Below are 14,047 nucleotides of genomic sequence, written 5' to 3' on the forward strand. Positions count from 1 at the left end.
AAGCAGGTCATACAAAACGTCATGTGAAATAAAATGGTAGATTTTTATCGTGTGAAGAAATGAATGTATTTAAAATGGAAAAGGAAAGCAATTAACTGGAGAAATGATCTGCATAAAGCTTTTCCAAAAAGGGCTCATTTCCATGTATTTAAAGAATGGATCCAGATGTCAAAAAATAAGCCATTCCTCAATAGAGCTCTGGTCAAAAGCTATGGATAGATGTTTCAAAAGAAGAAATCAATGTAATCAACAATCATATAAAAAAAATTTCAGATGCTTAAACACTAATCCAAATCACGAATAATTAGAAAGACTTTCAGATTGATAAAGATAAGGAGAGCTGGGTGAAGTTATGGATCAAATCCTAGACCTGGAGTTAGGAAAATCTTTCAGATCTGGCCTCACACACTTCCTAGCTGTGTGACTCTGGGCAAGGCACTTAAGTAGGTCTGCCTTGAGTTCCTCATCTGTAAAATGAGGTGGAGAAAAAATTGCAAACCACTACGGTATTTTTTCCCAAGAAAACTCCTTAGAGTCATAAAGAGTCAGACACAACTGACTGGACACCAATAAAAGTGATAAGAAAATGACAATCATAAACATTGGAGGGAATTTACAAACATGTATATTGAGGGACAATGTTCCTTCGTCGTCCATGTCAAAGAAAAAATTATATGGCTCATCCTGTACTCTTGAGTCCTTCATCTCTAACAGGAGTTGGGTAGCGTATTTCATCTTTGTTCCTCTGGAGACATGGCTGGTCATTGCATTGATCAGGGTTCTTAAGTCTTCCAAACTTAATTTTTCATTGCAATATTGTTTCTATTTGTAAGGAATTCTGGTTCTGCTCACTTTACATTAGGTCAAACACCCTTCCTTTCTCAGCAATCCTCATTTCTTACAACACATCATATATCATATTCATGGAAGTAAATTATGGGGATTTTATATTTCTTGCCTACATGTTAGTTTCAAGAGGGAGATCTAGTCAGAGGAAGGGAAATGAATATTAACTTTTAAATTAAATTTAAAAATGCTGAAGCATGTATGCTCAATTTTACTAATAATTATAGGTACCTTAATTAATTCACTCACAGTGAAACAGTGACGCCTCAAAAGTGACTATTGTATTTCACCGCATAATCATCGCAGATTTTGACATTTTGTTTTTGCAAAAAGTGGGGTGTGGCCATTTCATGATGCCTTTTTAAAAAAATTAGTCCCAGTATTACTTTAAAAATAATTTATTATTAAACTGTCGCTGGCAAATGGACTGTACAGTTTAGCTAGCACAGAAAGATCCAAGTCCCACCCTATCACGTGCCTTCCTCCTGGCAGCTTCACCTGCCTGCCTGTTCCCTTTGCCCCTACAGCTTATCATCCTGTTGAGTGATTAGTAGTGCGGTGCTCTAAACAAACCATGCAAGTCAGCTTTTGGAAACATACTGACAGTGCTCGAGTGCTGAGATTTCTGGGCTCGCCAATTCTTGGACTGAAAAAATGTGGTACTATGATTATGCGGTGGTGACGATTATGCAGTGAAATACTATCATATCCTTTGACTCAGTGACATCACTAGATGGTGTGTGTGTATGTGTGTGTGTCTATTCTCTTAAGTCAAATACAGAGGGAAAGGACTATAAGGATTGTAAAGGACTGTAAGTATTTATAACAGCTCCTGTTACGGTAAAGAACTGGAAATTGAGGTGTGATGTTCCACTGTAGGGCAACAGCTAAACAAATATTGGCATATGAATGGAACTGAACAGTTGAAGGTGGGCAATTATTGAAAACTCAGAAGAGTCACATGAACTGATGTAGAGGGAATGGAATAATATTAAGGGAATAACTGTCAATAATAACATTTCTAAAGACAAAGATTTTAGAAATATGTTACAACTCTGATCATTATAACCCCCAACACTATTCCAGAGAACTTATAAAGAAGATTATGTGCTACCTGTCTCCTGACAAAAGTGTGATGGATTCAAGATGTTGAATAAAGATAAATTTGGTGGTGTGGACAAGATGAGAATTGGTTTAGCTTGGCTATGTGCTTTTGTTTCAAATAATTTGGGGTCTTTTGTCAGGTTTGTAGGAAAATTTGGTATTTTGATGGAAACTGGGAATAGGATTGCCCTTCCACCACCCCACCAAAACAAAATAAGGAAGGAAATAGTTGGATCTTTTTAATACTCACACAACAGAACAGGAGGAAGACCAGAATGATTCAGGACACATTTGAAAATGCTATATTAGATTTTCTAATATATCAAAATGAAAATCAAGCAATAAATAATAGAAATTATTTCATGTACAACCCTTTCATGACTTTTTTTTTTGCAGGGGGGAAGACAGGGCCATTGGGGTTAAGTGACTTGCCCAAGGTCACACAGCTAGTGTGTCAAGGTCTGAGGCCAGATTTGAACTCGGGTCCTCCTGACTTCAGGGCTGGTGCTCTACCCACTGCACCACCTAGCTGCCCCTATGATTTCTTATAAATACTATACATAATATAGCCATTTTATTTCATGGTTGTGAATTTAAAAATTAAATATAATTTGCTTTTTGTTATTTTTGTCCATTTTGAAGGCATTCTCTCTATTCCTTGGATACTATGACTCTTATTGTTCCTTTTTGATGTAATATCTCTTTGATATAACCTCCAGGCTATTATTTTTAGTCTTATTTGATCATTATTTATTTCATTCAAATCTTTTAAATTATATGTAGTTAAAACTTTAACATATATATATATACACCTTACATTAAGAATTCTCCTAGCCATAGTTACGAAAGTTGCCTGTTTTCTTAAGATTTTTAAATCAATTTTATTGAAGTCCCTCTTTTCTTTGCTGAGCCTAGGGGCACGGCATCTTAGTTCAGACTTGGCCTGAGTCATTTACTATACCTGTGTGATACTGGGCAAGTCACTTTACCCTCAATTTCTTCACCTGTAAAATGGATGGAGGTAATATTGCCAAGACAAACCCAGGAACTATATGAACACAGTTACAAAACACTTTTCACACAAATAAAGTCAGATTTGGAAAAATGTCAATTGCTCATGGGTAGGCTGAGCCTATATAATAAAAATGAAAATTCTGCCTAAGCTAATTTTCTTATTCAGTGCCATAACAATCAAACTACCAAAAATTACCTTATAGATCTAAAAAAAAATAACAATTCATCTGGAAGAATAAAAGTTGAAGGATATCAAGAGAATTAATTTTTAAAAATGCAAAGGAAGGTGGCCTAGCCATACCAGATCTAAAACTGTATTATAAAGCAGCAATCATCAAAACTATTTGGTACTGGGGGCAGAGCCAAGATGGCAGTTGGAAGGCAGGGATTTGCTTGGGCTCTACCCCAGGTCCCTCCAAACACCTGTGGAGAATGGCTCTGAACAAATTCTGGAGCTGCAGAACCCACAAAATGGCAGAGGGAGGCAGGGCTCCAGCCCAGGAAAGCCTGGAGGGTTGCTGGGAGGGGGTCCATCGCATGGAACTGGGAGCTAAGCGGAGCCCAGCATGGACCACACCAGGACCAACCAGACTAGGAGCTGGGCAGAACAGGTGGTGGGGGTGAATAATTGAGCTGTGGCTGTTGCCAGACTTCTCAACCCACAAACACCAAACACAACAGAGGTTAGTGGAAAAACCGCTGGTTCAGAGTGAAAGGAGTGCTGGGGCAGCCCCAGCCCTGGGGGTGCAGAAGTGGTGCAGCTCTGGGGCTGTTTCCAGAGCTCCAGCTACGGTTGCTTCTGGCCCCAGGCCCACACGATGGGAGGAATTAAGCTGTGGATTAGAGTGGGAGTGCAGAGCCTGCTTAGATCTGGGTTGAGGTCCAGGTTGGCAGTTCTTGGGGGAGGAGGAACGCTACTGTGCCAAGAGCTTGCTGTGTAGAAGTAGCTCTGAAAACAGCAGCGCAGCCCCTAAAGCTTGGGACAAAGTACTCTCTACTCTACAAGCACTCTGACCAAAAAACTCAAGGGTCAAGTAGTTGGCTGGGAACATGAACAGGCAGCAAAAACAGACTGATTCAGACTCAGATTTTGGAATCTTCTTTTGGTGACAAAGAAGATCAAGATATACAGCCAGAAGAAGTCAACAAAGTCAAAGAGCCTACACCAAAAGCCTCCAAGAAAAATATGAATTGGTCTCAGGCCATGGAAGAGGTCAAAAAGTATTTGGAAAAGCAAGTTAGAGAAGTAGAGGAAAAATTGGGAAGAGAAATGAGAGTGATGCAAGAAAATCATGAAAAACAAGCCAATAACTTGCCAAAGGAGATCCAAAAAAAAATACTGAAGAAAATAACACCTTAAAAATAGACTAATCCCAATGGCAAAAGAGCTCCAAAAATCCAATAAGGAGAAGAATGCCTTGAAAGGCAGAATTAGCCAAATAGAAAAGGAGGTCCAAAAGACCACTGAAGAAAATACTACCTTAAAAATGAGACTGGAGCAAGTGGAAGCTAGTGACTTTATGAGAAATCAAGATATTATAAAACAGAACCAAAGGAATGAAAAAATGGAAGACAATGTGAAATATCTCACTGGGAAAACCACTGACCTGGAGAATAGATCCAGGAGATAATTTAAAAATTATTGGACTATCTGAAAGCCATGATAAAAAATAAGAATCTAGACATCATCTTTCAAGAAATTATCAAGGAAAATTGCCCTGATATTCTAGAGCCAGAGGGTAAAACAGAAATTGAAAGAATCCACTGATTGCCTCTTGAAAAAGATCCCAAAAGGAAAACTCCTAGGAATATTGTCACCAATTCCAGAATTCCCAGGTCAAGGAGAAAATACTGCAAGCAGCCAGAAAGAAACAATTTGAGTATTGTGGAAACACAATCAGGATAACAAAAAATCTAGCAGCTTCCACATTAAGGGATCGTAAGGGCTTGAAATATATTCTGGAGGTCCAAGGAGTTAGGATTAAAACCAAGAATCACCTACCCAGCAAAACTGAGTATATTGCTCCAGGGTGAAATATGGACTTTAAATAAAATAGAGGACTTTCAAGCTTTCTCAGTGAAAAGACCAGAGCTGAACAGGAAGTTTGACTTTCAAATACAAGAATCAAGAGAAGCATGAACAGGTAAACAAGAGAAATTATAAGGGAATTACTAAAGTGGAACTGTTTTGTTTATATTCCTACATGGAAAGAGATGTGTGTAATTCCTGAGACCTTCCTCAGTATTAGGGTAGTTGAAGGGAATATACATATACATATATATATATATGTATGTATATGTATATTATATATACATATATATACATATATATATATGTATGTATATGTATATTATATATACATATACATATTATATATACATATATATATGTAGATGGAGGATACGGGGTAAGTTGAATATGAAGGGATGATATCTAAAAAAATAAAATAAAACTAAGGGATGAGAGAGGAATATATTGTGAGAGGGAGAAAGGGAGAGATACAATGGGGTAAATTATCTCACCTAAAAGTGGCAAGAAAAAGCAGTTCTGTTGGAAGGGAAGAGGGGGCAGGTGAGGGGGAATGAGTGAATCTTGCTCTCATCAGATTTGACTTGAGGAGGGAATAACATACACACTCAATTGGATGTTTTACCCCACATGAAAGTAGGGGGAAGGGGATAAAAAAGGGGGGGATGATGGAAGGGAGGGCAGATGGGGGAAGAAGTAATCAAAAGCACACAGTTTTGAAAAGGGACAAGGTCAAAGGAGAAAATTCTATATAGGGGGACATGATAGGATGGAGGGAAATATAGTTAGTCTTTTACAACATGACTATGGGAGTGTTTTGCATAATTAAAAATGTGTGGCCTATGTTGAATTGCTTCCCTTCTTAGGGAGAGTGGGTGGGGAGAGAATTTGGAACTCAAAGTTTTAAAAGCAGGTGCTACCAAAAAAAAGTTGGTTTTGCATGCAACTGGGAAATAAGATATACAAGCAATGGGGCATAGAAATCTATCTTGCCCTACAAGAAAGTAAGGGGGGAAAGGGATGGGGGGAGGGGTAGTGGGGTGACAGAAGGGAGGGCTGATTGGGGAATGGAACAATCAGAATAATGCCATCTTGGAGTGGGGGGGAGGGTAAAAATGGGGAAAAAATTTGTAACTCAAAATCTTGTGGAAATCAATGCTGAAAACTAAAAAATATTAAATAATAAAGTATGGAATTTTAAAAAAAAACCTATTTGGTACTGGATAAGAATTAGAGTGGCAGAGGCAGCTAGGTGGTGCAGTGGATAGAGCAGCAGCCCTGGAGTCAGGAGGACCTAAGTTTAAATCCAACCTCAGACACTTGATACACTTAATAGCTGTGTGACCCTGGGCAGGTCACTTAACCCTGACTGCCTCCCAAAGAGGGGAAAAAGAAATAGAATAGGTTAGGTACACAAGACACAGCAATAAACGACTATAGTAATCTACTATTTGATAAACCCAAAGACTCCAGCTTCTGGAATAAAAACTTACTATCTGACAAAAACTGTTGGGAAAATTGGAAAATCTTTATGGCAGAAACTAGGCATGATCAACATCTTACACGGTATACCATGATAAGGTCAAAATGGGTACATGATTTAGACATAAAGGGGGATACCATAAGCAAATTAGGAGCGCAAGGCAGAGATACAGAACATTAAGGAAGCAAAATGGATGGTTTTGATACATTGAATTAAAATGGGGGTGATAATAGTATCTCCCTCCCAGGGGACCTGTGAGGAGGAAGCGGGATTGCAGAGTGCTCAGCACACGGCCCAGCACGTGCTGGGACCTAGGTAAATGCCAGCTTATTTCATCTCCTCCCCATGCTTCAGTGACAAAATATCTGGGCAGCCAACGTGCATTTAACAAGCACCTCCTATGTGCCTGGTCGCCTGCTGAGCTCCATGCTCTGTCCTGATGCCGCCTTCATTAGGGTCATCATATAATCGAAATGGTCCTCATGGTCTCTCTTCTCTATTGATGTGGGCTGGGCTTCTCCCAAACCGTCCATCCGAAGGGATTCCCCTGTTCCTGTATACTTTGCTTGTTTCTTTATTTAAATGACTTAACACCTTGGAGAGTGACGCTTTTTAAAGGCCGCTGATCCTTTCTGAGCTGCTTTTGGTTGGGGGCGTCAAAGGAAAGCAGAGAGCGATCCCCGGGGTCCACATCGACTTAGGAGACCACAGACCATCCCAGTTCTTCCGCCCCTCCCCATCATCCCCCTCCCTTGTGCCTCCTTCCCGAGGCTGTGCCGCTTCCCCGATGCCTCCTCTTCAGTCCTCTGCCCGATGGGTCACGCAATGCGCCTACCGTGAGCTGGGCCCCAGACCCTGCCCGGCTTCTCCATCCGTGCACATCTCCCTGGCAGGGCAGGGCCTCCACATTTACGCGGCCAAGAGTCTTTTTGCGGGGCTGTTTCCCATAAAACCCTGGATCCCAGAGATGCTTCCTAGTTTCCCGTAATCGGCCTATTTTGTATTTTAAAATAATTACCCGGATAATTGGAATGTGGCGATACTGGCCCCGGAGGGGTACTTCCGGCGGTCTTCAAATGGGATGCTCCCGAGGGCCCGGGAGGAATCGAGGCTGGGAGAGCGGAAGTGACTTACCTGGAGTCGACCCTCCCCCACCCCTGCAGGAAGTGCCTGTGGCTAGTTCTGAACTGAGGACCCCCCACCACCACCCCGCTCCCACCACCACCAGGGGCTCTCCCTGTTTCGTCATTCTTTTCATTCTCTGCCTGCACTTCCACCCCTCAACTGCAGGGTGCAAAAAGCTGCGCTGGGCGGTGTCTCCGGGCGCCTTCACTACCCTGCTGCCCTCCCAGAACAGCCCGCGCGGCCCCACCCCCACCTCCACTAGAGAGGGAGGCGGCGCCCCCTGGCGGCCGAGCTCGGGCCTGCTGATGGCGCGGGAGGACAGGCTTCCATGGTTGAGTTCTTTCCTTCCAGCTTCCAAGCCAAGGATTCATGGTGAGGATAGTTTGTCTAGGCACTGCACGTGCGCATGAACAAGTGTGGGCAGTCCTTCCGTGGCCAGTCTGTCTCTCGCTCCCCACTCCCCTCCAGGGCTGCCCTGTCCCCTGCATCTCCTTCCCTCCCCCTCACCAAGCAGGAAGTGATGTCTCTGTCTTCCCGCCTGCCCAGTGCGGGGCGCATGCGCGTCGTCTTGACTTCCTGGCCGCTTCCGCTTCCGAGGCCTCTGTGGCGTGACCTCCGTGGCGTGACCTCCCTCGTAGCCACTGAGAGAAGAACGGGCTGGGACCGTGATGGGGCGCCCCGGGGCCCACGCTCGCGCCGGCATGCGTGTCAGTGTATGTGCGCATGTGCATTTGTGTCTGTGCTCACGGGAGGGTGTGTACATGCTTGCACTTGGGTGTGTCGTGGGAAGCCTCCATGGGGCAGGGGAGGGGGCAGGCGGTGGGAGGAGAGGGCATGCCCCTCGGGGCCATGGCCACTGCCACGGCCTAGGCAAAGGCCAGGGATGGGTACCCCGGCAGTCTGGCTCTCTTGGAAGCCCCAGCCTCCTCCTGTTGGAGAAGGGAGTCTGGCCTCGAATGGGGCCGGAGTGGACCCTGCGAACCAGGGTCCGTGCGAGGACGTGAGAGGTCAGGCCCGCCGTCACCGCCAGAAGGGAAGAGGGGCAGAGGCGAGATTGGAACCCAGCACCTCCCAGGCCCAGCCCAGTGTTATGGGTCCTGGGTGGTCCTAATGCCAGAGCATCCCCTAGTCTTGTGTCCGGGCTGGCCGGCCTCCTCTCCTTGGGACTGGACGTCACCATTGCGTGTCTTCTGGAGATCTGGAGAACACAGGTCTTGGGCACTACACATGTATGGGACCTGCCTGCTGTCACCCTTCCCCCACCCGTAACCAGCACGGGGCTGTGCCTGGGCAGCCTTCCCCCTCCTTGCTTCTGCACCTCCAAGCCGTAGTGCTTCTATGCTTCATCATCAGTCCTTGTAGCATGTTTGAACAGTGTATTGATCAGAGTTCTTAAGTTTTTCTGAGTTTTTTTTTTTCACTTTAAATTGTACAGGTGTTCCTAAAGTCTGGATACATAGGCAAAAATGCATATTTTCAAGAAATGAATGGAATTTTTATTTAATTGGAATATGAACAAATAACATCTTCAATATGATTTCCATCATTTGTGATGCAAAGGTTGATGCACTTGGCAAGATTCATGTGAACTTGATGCAATAACTCTACATTGCCATCAATTGCCTGTGTGTCCAGACTTTAGGAACACTCTGTATAAGTTGTTCTGTTTCCACTCACTTCACTCTTCATTATGTCATACAAGTCTTACCAGCTTTCTCTGAAACCAGTCCTTTCATCTTTTCTTATAGCACAGTAGTATTCCATCACATTCTTATATCATAATTTGTTTAGCCATTCCCCAGTTGATGGGTGCCCACTCGGTTTCCAGTATTTTGCCACCATAAAAAGAGCTGCTAGAAATACTTTGTATGTGTGGGTGCTTTTCCCATTTCTTTGATCTCTTTCAGGGTATAGGCTTAGTAAGTGATATGATTGGTTCAAAAACTATAGGCAGTTTACTAAATTTTTGAGCATAATTCCAAATTCCTTTCTGATATGTTTGGACCAGTTCACAACTCTTTCAACAGTGTATTAATGTGCCTGTTTTCCCCCAGCCCCGCTAGCATTTGTTATTTCCTTTTTTGTCAACATTACCAACCTGTTGGGTGTGAGGTAGTTTAAATATAAATAACATAGTTGTTGAAATGTTTTTTTCAATTATTAATGATTTAGAGCATTTTTCTCATGCTTTCCTATTGCTAGCTGAGATTTCTTCCTTAGAAAAATGCTTATGTATGTTCTCTGATCATTTATCAGTTGAGGAATGGCACCTTTTCTTCTAAATTTGAATCATTTCTTTCTTTATCTTGGAAATGAGACTCTTCTCAGAAAAAAAATCACTGAAAAGCATGTTATTTTCCATTTATCTGCTTCTCTTCTAATTTTAATTGCATTCAGTCCCTTCATTTTACAGATAAGAAAACTGAAACCCAGAAAGATTAAGTGACTTGCCCAAGGTCAACCAGCAACTAAGGCATGATTTGAGCCAAGGGCCTCTTTCTACATAACAGCTCTTGAAATTTTTGAAGACAATTATTGTGTCCCCTATAAGTCATCTTTTCTTAAATCCCTTTAATTCATTCTTATATATAGAATGAATTAATGGCCCTCTAGCCTTCCGTAAGGCTGTAAGCCAAGTGTCACAATATCGATGGTGACCGTAAATATGCCTGTATAGTTCTGTATCACAAAATATTAGACTCTCCATATAGAAGGCAGAAGAAGTAAACCATTTATTCAGAGACCAGAGAACCAGATCCCAAAACCAGTAACTCTAATTCAACATAGTAGCAATATTTTCCCCAAACCAATAACTCCACTTTATCATAACAGCAAAGAACTTAAAATATAATATCACATTAGGGAACCAAGCCATCCCATAATCTTCCCCTCTGCTGGGGCCTTCCCATAAACACTCACAAATCCTAGCTGTTTCCCTGCCTATGTCCTGCTCCTCCTGCAGCTCTAACTGGCTCTGAGCATTTCCTGCTGCACCCTTCCAGTTCCACTCTTCAGCAAGCTCCTCCCACCACATGTGATTTAGGCTTCCTGTGACATAAGCAGGTCACAAGGGCCTAGTAATGGGTGGGAAAGATCTTCAAAATCAAATTACCATTGCACCTTCTGATATTTCATTGATGTCTTCCCACTTATCTGTGTCATTCCTAAAGTGTGACTTCCAAAACTCCAGGTATGGTCTTAACAGGGCAGCATATAGAAGATTTAATGCCTCTGTTCATCCTTTTATTTGATTTTATTCAGCTTTTATTAATTACCAATTCTCTACATGCAAGGAGTATTCATGATGATTGTCAATCCTGGATAAGCCTTCTAGATGGCTGTATTAAAATTATTTTTGTTCCAAATTTGTTTCAGCTTTTAAGAACCAAGAGTCAACTGAAATGCCTGAAGTAGGATTACCAGAATCATTATTGGAAAAACTCATTGGAGATATTTCCCAGGGCCCCATGTTGGTGAATAATCTTATCCAAAAGGTAAGGTTTTGTAAGCACATGGTAAAGTTTGCAAGGGAGATTCCAAAGAAACTTCCTTCCCAATAAAGTGGCTTCAAGCAATTGACTCGCTACCACAAAACTACCAGTGGGCAGTTAGTTAGACAATGATGATATTGATGTTGAGAAAACATTAAGTAATAGCATCTACAAGCCAAAGAGATTGTGTAGTAATAACCCCATAACCCTTTTTCAACAGCAGAGTCTGCACACAGAGGAGGCAAGTCCTATGATTATGAAAGTTCCTTTCCTTTTGCAGATCAGAGAACTCACAATGGAAATACTCCTTACACATTGGACTGTGGAAAGGACTTCATGAACTATTCACATCTTATTACTCATAAAAGAATTCATAATAGAGAGAGACTCTAAGAATGTAAGGAATGTAAGATCTTCAGCAGGAAGTCTGACCTCATTAGACATCAGAGAGTTCACATTGGAGAGAAACCTTATAAATGCAAAGAATTTGGCAAAGCCTATAGCCAAAGTTCACCCTTTACTGTACATCAGAAAATTCACACTGCAGAGAAACCTTATAATTGTAGCGAATTTGGAAAAGCCTTCAACCAGAGCTCAGCTCTTATTGTACACCAGAGGATTCACACTGGAGAGAAACCTTTTAATTGTAAAGAATATGCAAAGTCATTTGACTAGAGCTCGGGTCTTACTGTATGCCAGAGAATACACACTGGAGAGAAACCTTACATTTGTGGGGAATGTGGGAAGGCCTTCAACCATAGCTCAGCTCTTATTGTGCATCAGAGCATTCACAGTGGAGAGACGCCTTATAAATGTAGTCAACGTGGGAAGGCTTTTAGCCAGAGCTCAGCCCTTATTGTGCATAAAAGTATTCACACTGGAGAGAAACATTATCAATGTAAGGAATGTGGGAAGTTCTTCTTTTGGCATTCATACTTCATTCAACACCGTAAAATCCATACTAGAGAGAAACCTTATGAATGTAAGGAATGTGGGAAGGCCATTAGCCAGAGCTCTGCCCTTACTTTACATCAGAGAATTCATACTGGTGAGAAAGCTTATACATGTGGGAACTGTGGGAAGGCCTTCAGTCAGAGCTCAGCCCTTATTGAACATCACTGGAGAGAAGTATAATAAATGTAAGCAATGTGGGAATGCCTTTAATAGAAAATCACTCCTCATTTAGCATCAAAATTCACACTGGAGAGAAACTCTTTAAATTTAAGAAAACATGGACAAAATTGTATGAAATGATGCAGAGTGAAGACTGTAAAGCTAAAAATACAAAGTACATGTGAGAAAATCAAATTGATTCCATTTTGGAATTGGTTCAATTCTGTATCATCATGGAATGTTTATGTAAGATGACTAGTCACATTTCACTGTGTTTGAGTTAACTTTGGAAGTGCAGCTTTCCTGTAAATCACTCATTGTTTCTGAGCTAAGTTTAGAAGCTAATCACTTTTCTGTTCTTGTGTCAAGGAAATGTTATCCTTGAAGGATGCAGGTAGATGCCAGGGAGACTGGTCTGTTATCTCTATACCCACTGGCTGTCCTTTGAGAAATGTCTGGCCTGATATCACTGTGACACTAACTAGCCGTGCAGGTTGATACCACCAATGCACTTTTCATAAGAGAGGTTGTTGCTAGCCCTCTATTCCAAATTTCTGGCCAATCATTGTTTTCCGTATCTGTGATGCTACCTTCTATTTTTTGGATGCTCCATCCTTTGTCTATAAAAATGGCCTGTCATCCCTCATTTGAAGTCTTTTGGGTTGCTGAGGGGCCAAAGACCCCCTTTTATTGCTAACTGCTAGCCTCACCAATAAATTGAACTGCTACTTTACCTTCTTCTCCATTGTGATGACTACAGCAATATCAATAAAGATGGTGCTGGAAGGCAGCAAAATTCAATATATAACAAAGGACGTTGGTATCAAATTATTGAGGGCAGCTAGGTGGCATACAGCACTGGGCTTGGAATCAGGAGTCATCTTCATGAACTCAAATCCAGCCTGAAACTATCTGTGTGACCCTGGGCAAGCCACTTAACCCTGTTTTCCTCAGTTCCTGTAAAAAATGAGCTGGAGAAGGAAATGGCAAACCACTCCAGTATCCTTGCCAAGAAAACCCCAAAATGGAGTCACAAAGAGTCAGATATGACTAAAACAACTGAATTTAAATGAATTTAAATTGAATTTAAAGCATAAACTTCTGTTAACAATAATTAAATTTTAAAAGTAGGAAATATGTTGTATTTGTATTTTAACAGTAAGCTGTTAAGCAGCTTTGCTTAACTTTGAACAGGATGTATTTTGTGTGTTTTGTAGGGAGGGGGGAGAGGTAAGTAAAGTTTCTGGGAAGCATCTATTGTATATAAAGAAAAGAAGTTAACAAATGTGATAAAGCCTCGAGCCTCAATGAGGAAATGGAAATGGACTTGCACAGAATCACAAAGCTCCTCAGTCTTAGAGATGGGATTCAAACTCAGGTCTTCCTTCCATGTGACAGCTATTAAAATCCTTTAGGACAATTAACACCTCTCCTGTAAATCTTCCTGAGTTCCTTCAACCATTTTCATATGTCATGAATTCAAGGCCCCTCACCATAACTGCCTTCTAAATGCACTCCCACTTACCTGGGTCATTCCTAAAATGTGACTTCCACAAGTCCAGGTGTTATCTGAACTGAGCAGATTATAGAAGACCTATCTTCCAAATGTTTTTCATTCCCAGTTTATTTCGGCTTCAGATACTAAACTCAAGAATGAGAAGTCTAAAAAGCAAAGAGTAGGATCACCAGAGTCATTCATAGAAAAACTCAATGAGGATATTCCTCAGTTACGTTTATGGGAGATCTTCTGGAGCGAAAAAGGAAACCTTGAAGGGAAGATGCCAAAGAAATTTGTTTCCCAGGCAAATGATTTCAGGAAATATTCTGTCCTTCACTGGAAAA

The 14,047-nt window shown here is 41.7% G+C and overlaps 1 long non-coding RNA gene across 1 annotated transcript; it reads left to right on the forward strand.

The window, feature by feature from the left end:
• Positions 1 to 8,237: 8,237 nt before the first annotated feature.
• LOC118839955 lies at positions 8,238 to 12,991 on the forward strand. The gene is made up of 3 exons (XR_005009647.1): positions 8,238 to 8,314; positions 10,977 to 11,095; positions 11,373 to 12,991. It is a non-coding gene; the product is annotated as an uncharacterized LOC118839955 (long non-coding RNA).
• Positions 12,992 to 14,047: the final 1,056 nt, after the last annotated feature.

Source organism: Trichosurus vulpecula, chromosome 2 (genome assembly GCF_011100635.1).
Source record: "Trichosurus vulpecula isolate mTriVul1 chromosome 2, mTriVul1.pri, whole genome shotgun sequence".
Classification (NCBI taxonomy): Eukaryota; Metazoa; Chordata; class Mammalia; order Diprotodontia; family Phalangeridae; genus Trichosurus; species Trichosurus vulpecula.